The sequence below is a fragment of the Oryx dammah genome, unplaced genomic scaffold (genome assembly GCF_014754425.2).
Source record: "Oryx dammah isolate SB20612 unplaced genomic scaffold, SCBI_Odam_1.1 HiC_scaffold_34, whole genome shotgun sequence".
NCBI lineage: Eukaryota > Metazoa > Chordata > Mammalia > Artiodactyla > Bovidae > Oryx > Oryx dammah.
Genome location: NW_024070218.1, coordinates 258,991 through 268,588, shown reverse-complemented (window position 1 = coordinate 268,588; position 9,598 = coordinate 258,991). Strand labels below are relative to the sequence as shown.

The 9,598-nt window shown below is 43.1% G+C and overlaps 1 pseudogene; it reads left to right on the top strand.

Moving 5' to 3' along the window:
• The first annotated feature begins 353 nt into the window (after positions 1 to 353).
• On the top strand, positions 354 to 2,935 carry LOC120859152 (annotated as a pseudogene).
• Positions 2,936 to 9,598: the final 6,663 nt, after the last annotated feature.

Genomic DNA, 9,598 nt, shown 5'->3' with positions numbered 1-9,598 from the left:
GGGCCTCAGTCCTGGGTGCCCCCACCACAGAACCTAATGATCCTTGGGGTCTGGAGGTTTTGTCCTGTGCCTCAGTGTGCGTGTACCCTGCTGGCCTTGCATGCTACTTGGAGTACAGACATCACACAATATTATAAGCACTGCTCTCTGCTGCTTTGCATGCACACACACATGCATATCCATGCACACAGAGACCCTGAACACACGCACACCTATGTGTGCACCTGTACCTACTGGAGCGTGTACATAAACACACACACACACACACTCACACCAGCACACCAGACCAATGCCAGAGCTTCCCATTGCCACTGAGGAGAGGCTGGGTCCCTTGGGAACAGGCGCCATGCTCTATGTCTTTGTGTGTCAGGACCGCCCCTCAACCCATCTGTAGAGTGGCTGTGCTGGGGGAAGTCCCCACTCACAGTCCTCTGTCTCTCACTACAAGGCCCTTCTCCTCCACCCCCACCCAGAGGACCCTCACGGAGATCTCGGAATGGCTGGAGAACCACCTCCAGGAGGTGGTTATCCTGGTGTGCAGGAACTTCAAGGGCATGGTGGAAGACCTGCACAAGTACCTATGGGCTGCATCAAGAACATCTTTGGGGACATACTGTGTCCCCATGGGGTGAGCAGGGGCCACAGGCTCCCCATGCTATTGGCAGTGGGGATGGTGGGAGCACTATGCCTCACTGTAATCAGACTATCCACTCACTGCATGAGGCTGATTCAGGCACCAGATGATGCCACTCACAGAACCCCAGTAATCCACTCACCACTGTCTCCACTCAAGCACCCCAACAACCAGCCCATCACTGTTCACAGGCACCCCCCAATAATCCACCATGCATGGCCTCTATTCAGACACCCCCCAAATCCATCAATCATGCCTCAAGATGCCCCAGTAATCCACCTGCCATTTCCTATCAGGAACCCCAATAACCACACACCTCTCTACTCAGGCACCCCAATAATCGACCCATCACTGCTCAAGACACCCAGGTAATTTACCCACCACTGTCTCCACTCAAACGCCCCAAAAATCTACCACTGCTCCAGACACCCCAATAACCCACCCATCACCATCTCCACTCAGACACCCCAGTAATCTAGCCACTAGTGTCTCTACTCAGACATGCCAATAACTCATCTATGACTGTCTTTTCTCACAGAGAACCCAATAACCAGCCCATCACTGTTCATACTGCTGCTAAGTCACTTCAGTTGTGTCTGATTCTGTGTGGCCCTATAGACAGCAGCCCACCAGGCTCCCCCGTCCCTGGGATTCTCCAGGCAAGAACACTGGAGTGGGTTGCCATTTCCTTCTCCAATGCATGAAAGTGAAAAGTGAAAGTGAAGTTGCTCAGTTGTGTCCAACTCTTAGGCACCCCATGGACTGCAGGCCACCAGGCTCCTCCATCCATGGGATTTTCCAGGCAAGAGTACTGGAGTGGAGTGCCATTGCCTTCTCCGATCACTGCTCAAGACACCCTAATAATCCACACATCACTGTAGCTTTTCAGATTCCCCCAATAACTGACAAATCATGTCACAAGGCATCCCAATAACCCCTGTGCGAACATCTCACAGGCACCTGGATGATTCTCCCCCCATCCCCCGGGGGCCAACTCTGCACCAGCTGTGGTCCTAGGGACTGCAGGTCATCCTGTTGTACAAGGAGGAGGCATCCATGAGTCAGCATGCAGAACTGTGGCCCGGTATCCCCTACTGGTGGGGGAAGCAGGTGAAGCCCCAAAACCTCGTCTGCTACTTGGAGCACATGTAGAGCTGCAGCCATCTAGGTGAGTGCCACCTTCATACTAGGACATCTGGTCACACCCATGTCCTAGCACATGTGGCTGGCTTTGGGGGTCAAGTGGAGAAATGGAACAGGATGTATTAGGGGATGCTATTCTATTTACCACATAGGGAGCCGGGCATGAACATCCTTGGGGATGTTACTGTGTCCACTACAGGGGGTCAGGATGTAGACAGGACATGAACATCTGTGCAGACATTATTGTATCCACCACACGGGGCCAGGACCTGGACATCTTTGGGGTCACTGTCCAGCCCTCCTGCTTTCTGTAACAGGAGAAAATAATGAGTCAACACCCCTGTGAGCCCATGCTGTCTGAACTTTGGTCTCTGTTGGACATCTGAATCTCTGCACACTGTGAAGGCCAGAGTCTGGTTGGGTGATGGCACAGCTTGGTGACTTCATGAGCAGGTGACCTCATGGGTTAGGGGCTGCGTGCATGAGTGACTGCATGAGTGGGTGACCCCATGGGTTACTAGACACATGGGAAGGAAACTGTGTGGGTTGGTGACCATGTGGGTGTTGACAGTGTGGGTGGGTGACACGTTTGAGTTCCTGACTGCAGGGTGGGTTATCATGTGAGTTGCTGACTGGGTGAGTGGATGATCACGTGTGCGAGTGATGGTGTACGTGGGTAATCATGTGGACGGGTGACTGCATGACCTCGGAGGTTAGTGACCCCATAGGTGGGTGACCACATGGCTTGGTGGCCACGTGGAGGGATCACTTCATGGGATAGTGACCCCATGGGTGGGTGACCATGTGAGTCGGTGACCACATGGTTTGTTTGGCCACATGACTCCATGGGTTAGTAACTGCACACGTGGGCAGCTAACCCCACAGCCGGCACCATGAACAGCAATCCCTCTCTTGTCCCAGGCAGTCTGTTCATGGCCGGCATCAACCTCACAGAGAACCTGGAGTTTGTCAGCATCCACCCGGCCTGGTCCCTGGAGAAGCTGAACCAGTGGGGGCTCCTGTACCTTTGTGCATGAGGGCAGGGCCAGTGCCGGGTCAGCTGCCGGCTGTACCAACACCATCGAAGGCGACTTCATCTGGACCAACGGGTTTGTTGGCGATGTCATCGGGTTGAATTGGAAGCTGCTTAGGGGCTGATGGATGACGCGTGTGTGGAGCTGGGCACCTCAAGGCTGCGTCTCAGTCACGTCCTCTGACATTACTGGCATGAACTGGAAGCCACCTCAGGGTGGATGGTGGGCTGAGGAGCTGGGCATAGCGAAGGCCACTCCTTGTTCACATCGTGTAACATCACTGGGCTGAACCAGAAGCTGCTTTGGGTCTGAGGGACGGTGAATGGGTCAAGCCGGGAATCGCGGAGGCTGCATCTCAGTCACACCCTGTGATATCACCGGCCTTAATCAGAAGCTGCCTCTGGGCTGTGGGACAACGCGTTGAGGAGCTGGGCATTGCAGAGGCTATTCTCAGCCCTGTCCTGCGGGGCTGGTCATGCGTCTGCCCATCCACTGAATGTTGGTGAGTGCCGAGCTGGGGCCAGGTGGCAGGGTCTATGGTCCCCTCGGTCCCTGTGTGTCTCTCAGCTAATGTAGGGTGTGAGGTGATAATTAAAGGTGAGTGCATGATTTGTACAATCACATCCTCAGGGAGACACACCTGGTTCTCGGGTCTGTGGCTTCCCCATGGGAGAGGCTGAGGTGCCCCCTCCCCCTGGGCGTGGGAAGTAGCAGACAGTGACCCCCAGCTAGGGAGGAGAGGAGGCAGTATGACATAGTGTCCCTAGGAGCGAACTGAGCACATAGTGATCCCACTGAGAAATCCCTTTTATTACATAAGGGGTTTCCCTGATGGCTCATTTAAGAAGGCCTTATATCTTCTTGCTATTCTTTGGATCTCTGCATTCAGGTGGCTACATCTTTCTGTGTCTCCTTTGCCTATCTCTTCTCTTCTCCTCTATTTGTAAGGCCTCCTCAGACAACCACTTTGCCTTTTTGCATGTCTTTTTCTTGTGGATGGTTTTGATCACCACCTCCTGTACAATGTTAGGAACCTCCATCAATAGGTCTTCTGGTACTCTGTGTGCTAGATCTAACACTTGAATCTATTTGTCACTTACAATGTGTACTCACAAGGGATTTGTAAAGCAAAGAAACAATAGAATGGGAAAGACAAGATATTTTTTCAAGAAAATGAGAAATGCCAAGGGAACATTTCATGCAAAGACAGGCACAATAAAGGACAGAAATGTTATGGGCCTAACTAAAGCAGAAGAACTATGATGAACTATGGAATGAGGTTCGTGACATTGTACAGGAGATAGGGATCAAGACCATCCCCGTGGAAAAGATAAATAAATAAATAAATGGCTGTCTGGGGAGGCCTTACAAATAGCTGTGAAAAGGAGAAGTGGAAAGCAAAGGACAAAAGGAAAGATAAAAGCATCTGAATGCAGAGTTCCAAAGAATAGCAAGAAGAGATAAGAAAGCCTTCTTCAGTGATCAATGAAAAGAAATAGAGGAAAAGAACAGAATGGGAAAGACTAGTGATCTCTTCAAGAAAATTAGAGATACCAAGGGAACATTTCATGCAAAGATGGGCTTGATAAAAGACAGAAATGGTATGGACCTAACATAAAGAAGATATTAAGAAGAGATGACAAGAAAACACAGAAGAACTGTACAAAAAAAATCTTCAAGACTCATATAATCATGATGGTGTGATCACTCATCCATAGCCAGACATCCTGGAATGTGCAGTCAAGTGGGCCTTAGGAAGCATCACTACGAACAAAGCCAGTGGAGGTGATGGAATTCCAGTAGAGCTATTTCAAATCCTGAAAGATGATGCTGTGAAAGGGCTGCACCTAGTATACCAGCAAATTTGGAAAACTCAGCAGTGGCCACAGGACTGGAAAAGGTCAGTTTTCTTTCCAATCCGAAAGAAGGCAATGCCAAAGAATGCTCAAACTACCACACAATTGCACTCATCTCACACACTAGTAAAGTAATGCTCAAAATTCTCCAAGCCGCGCTTCAGCAATACGTGAACCGTGAACTTCCTGATGTTTAAGCTGGTTTTAGAAAAGGCGGAGGAACCAGAGATCAAATTGCCAACATCTATGGATCATGGAAAAAGCAAGAGAGTTCCAGAAAAACATCTATTTCTGCTTTATTGACTATGTCAAAGCCTTTGATTGTGTGTATCACAATAAACTGTGGAAAATTCTGAGAGACATGGGAATACCAAACCACCTGACCTGCCTCTTGAGAAATCTGTATGCAAGTCAGGAAGCAACAGTTAGAACTGGGCATAGAACAGCAGACTGGTCCCAAATAGGAAAAGGAGTATGTCAAGGCTGTATATTGTCACCATGCTTATTTAACTTATATGCAGAATACATCATGAGATATGCTGGACTGGAAGAAACACAAGCTGGAATCAAGATTGTGAGGAGAATTATCAATAACTTCAGATATGCAGATGACACCACCCTTATGGCAGAAAGTGAAGAGGAACTAAAAAGCCTCTTGATGAAAATGAAAGAGGAGAGTGAAAAAGTTGGTTTAAAGCTCAACATTCAGGAAACGAAGATCACGGCATGCAGTTCCATCACTTCATGGGAAATAGATGGGGAAACAGTGGAAACTGTGTCAGAGTTTATTTTGAGGGGCTCCAAAATCACTGCAGATGGTGACTGTGGCCATGAAATTAAAAGACGCTTACTCCTTGGAAGAAAAGTTATGGTCAACCTAGATAGCATGTTCAAAAGAAGAGACATTAGTTTGCTGACTAAGGTCCATCTAGTCAAGACTATCGTTTTTCCTGTGATCATGTATGGATGTGAGACTTGGACTGTGAAGAAGGCTGAGTGTTGAAGAATTGATGCTTTTGAACTGTGGTGTTGGAGAAGACTCTTGAGATTCCCTTGGACTACAAGGAGATCCAACCAGTCCATTCTGAAGGAGATCAACCCGAGGATTTCTTTGGAAGGAATGATGCTATAGCTGAAACTCCAGTACTTTGGTCACCTCATCTGAAAAATTGACTCATTGGAAAAGAGTTTGATGCTGGGAGGAGTTGGGGGCAGGAGGAGAAGGGGACGACAGAGGATGAGATGGCTGGATGGCATCACTGACTCGATGGACGTGAATATAAGTGAACTCCAGGAGTTGGTGATGGACAGGGAGGCCTAGCATGCTGTAATTTGTAGGGTCACAAAGAGTCGGACACGACTTACGACTGAACTGAACTGAATTGAAAGCAGAAGAGGTTAAGAGGTAGCAAGAATACACAGAAGAACTGTTTAAAATTCTAAATAACCTGAATAACCACGATGATGTGATCACTCACCTAGAGCCAGATACCCTGGAGTCCAGAGTCAAGTGAGCCTTAGGAAGCAGCAGTACAAACAAAACTAGTGGAGGTGATTAAATTCCATCTGAGCTATTTCAAATCCTAATAGATGGTACTGTTAAAGCACTGCACTCAATATGCCAGCCAGTTTGAAAAACATGTCAGTGGCAACAGGACTGGAAAAGGTCAGTTTTCGTTTCAGTCCCAAAGAAGGGCAATGCCAAACTACTGCACAATTGCGCTCATTTCACATGCTAGCAAAGCAAGGTAATGCTCAAAATCCTTCAAGCTAGGCTTCAACAGTATGCGACCCAAGAATTTCACAATCCACACATTCAAATAGTTCATTCTAAATGCACAGAGATGTCATAAAGGCAAAGATACACTTTGATTTTACTTATGTCTAAACCAGTGAAACAAAATATTCACTGCAATGTATAAACTATTTTAGCATGAAAAAATATTATATTTGAATATGAAATATCCTGCTGAATTTTCAAAATATATTTTAAAGTGAAATTCATTCTTAATTGTCAATTATTTTGAGACTATGGAAAAAATAAAATTACGTTTATTTGGGGCTGCTTCAGTTCAGTTTAGTCACTCAGTCGTGTCCAACTCTCTTCACTGGGGGCTGCTTAAAGTTTCACAGATTTTTTTTCTTAAAAATTCCCTTACAGTTTTACAATGAACAGTGGATTTTATATTATGTTTCCTTTCTGGACATTTTAATTTCCTTATTTATGAAAGTAAATATAATATTTTTCTATTGAGTGATTATTACAAATTATTCCTCTCTATTTTGTGGAACACATTATGCAGATATTGCCTAAAATCTTTTATAATTCAGCTCTACAATCTAGGTTTTTTGTTTGTTTGTTTTGCTTTTATTAGGCTGAGGATTTTCTCATCTATTTTTAGTATCTTCAGAGTCTCTGTTAGGAATACGTGTCTGCTGTTGTTTACTTGCACAGTTGTGTCTAACTCTTTGCCACCCCATGGACTATAAACCCATCAGTCTCTTCTGTTCATGGGGATTCTCCAGGCAAGAATACTGGAGTGAGTTCTTATGCCCTCCTGCAGGGGATCTTCCTGACCCAGAGATGAAATTCACATCTTCTATGACTCCTGCATTGCAGGAGAATTCTTTACCACTGAGTGAAAATAGATCTTGTATACATGAAACCCACTTTAATTATGAAGATTCATAATTGGTGAAAAGCAAAGATGGAGAAGCCCAAACAAGCATTTTTTCTTTTACCAATTAATAATAAGAAAGAAACCTTTCATTTCCATTTGCCTTTGTTTATTTTTTCAATTAACTTTTCATTGAAGGATAATTGCTTTCTAGATTTTGTTGTTTTCTGTCAAACTTCAAAATAATAATATTCCTTAACTCACTCTCTTCAATATCATCTTATTCTGTGTAAATAACTTCTTTGAACATTTCTTACAGACAACTATCTGCTGAGAATGAATTCCGCATTTTTTTGTTCATATGATAATATCTCCTTCTCCTTTGTTTTTGAAGGATTTTATTTCTGGATGTAGAAGTTTATTTCAGTAGTTTAAAACAACAACAACAATAACATTTTCTTTATTGAAATGTTTCACCTGTACCATGAATTTACTAGTTAAGCTGTGTAATTCATTGATTTGTAACTTACTTATAAGTTGAATAACCATAATAACAGCCTCACTCTTGAATACTTCCATCTCTCCAATGGGAAACACTCTCCAGTTGGCAGACTTTTTCCATCTCCTCCTTTATCTGGGCCCTTGCATTCACTTCTCTATTTTCGATCATTAAAGAATTACCTAATCTGGGACATACTCATTCACATGAACAGAATAATGCAATACACAGCCTTTTGTTCCTGGCTTCTTTTAATTAACATAATCCTTTCAGAGCTCTAGCATGTTATAGCTTGTATAAGAACTCCATTCATTTGATGACGGAATAATTTTGCATTGCATGTTTTATTTATTTATTCACCAATTGATGCACATTTGAGTTCTTTCATTTCTTTTCCTTTTTTTTAGCTTATTTGTTTTTAAACTTTATTTTTAATTTAATAATGTAAAAATTTTAACTTTAATGTTTTTTTCTGAATCTGTTTAGGTTATCATATGATTTTTAGCTTTCCTTTGGTTAATATGGTCACACTGATTGATTTCGAATATTGAAGAATCCTTGCATCCCTGGAATAAACCCAACTTGATCATGATTTTTGAAATGTTATTGAATTCTGTTTGCTAAAAAAATTTGCTGAGGATTTTTCGCATCTATGTTCATCAGTGATATTAGCCTGTAGTTTTCTTTTTTGGTCTTGTTTTTGTCTGATTTTGGTATCAGGGTGATGGTAGCCTTGTAGAATGAGTTTGGAAGTGTTCCTTCCTCTGCGGTTTTTTGCAAGAGTTTTAGAAGGATAGGCATTTGCTCATCTCTTAATGTTTGATGAATTCACCTGTGAAAACATCTGGTCCTGGGCTTTTGTCTTTTAGGAATTTGTTGATCGCAACTTCGATTGGAGCTTATAATTGGGTGGTTCATAATTTCTATTTCTTTCTGGTTCAGTCTTGGAAGATTGAGCTTTTCTAAGCATCTGTCCATTTCTTCCAGGTTATCCATTATATTGCCATAGAGTTGTTCATAATAGTCTCTTGTAATCCTTTGTATTTCTGCATTTTCTGTTGTTACCTCTCCATTTTCATTTCTAAGTTTGTTGATTTGATTCTTCTATTTTTCTTGATGAGTCTGGTTAAAAGTTTGTCAATTTTGCTTCCAAAGAACCAGCTTTCGGTGTATTAATCTTTGCTATTGTTTCTTTCATTTATTTTTCATTTATTTCTGCTCAGATCTTTATGATTTCTTTCCATGCATTAATTTTGGCTTTTTGTTGTTGTTGTTGTTCTTCTTCTTTATCAGTTATTTTAGGAATCAATTGAAGTTGTCTATCTGATGCTTTTCTTGTTTCTTGAATTAGTACTGTATTGCTACAAACTTCCCTTAGAGCTGCTTTTCCTGAATCCCATAGGTTTTGAGTTGTCATGTTTTCATTGTCATTTTTTTCTGGAAAATTTTTGATTTCCACTTTGATTTCTTCAGTAACCTGTTGGTTATTTAGAAACGTGTTTGTCTAATCTCCATGTGTTTGTGTTTCTTACAGTTTTTTTTTTTCCTTCTAATTGATGTCTAGTCTCATAGTGTTGTGGTCAGAGAAAATGCTTGATACAATTTCACTTTTGTTAATTTTACTGAGGTTTGATTTGGGACCCAAGATATAGTCTATCCTGGAGAATGTTCCATGTTCACTTGAGAAGAAGGTGTATTCTTCTCCATTTGGATGGCATGTCGTGAAGATATCAATTAGATTCATCTCATCTTATGTATCATTTAACAGATGTGTTTCTGTATTAATTTTCTATTTTGATGATCTGCCCATTAGT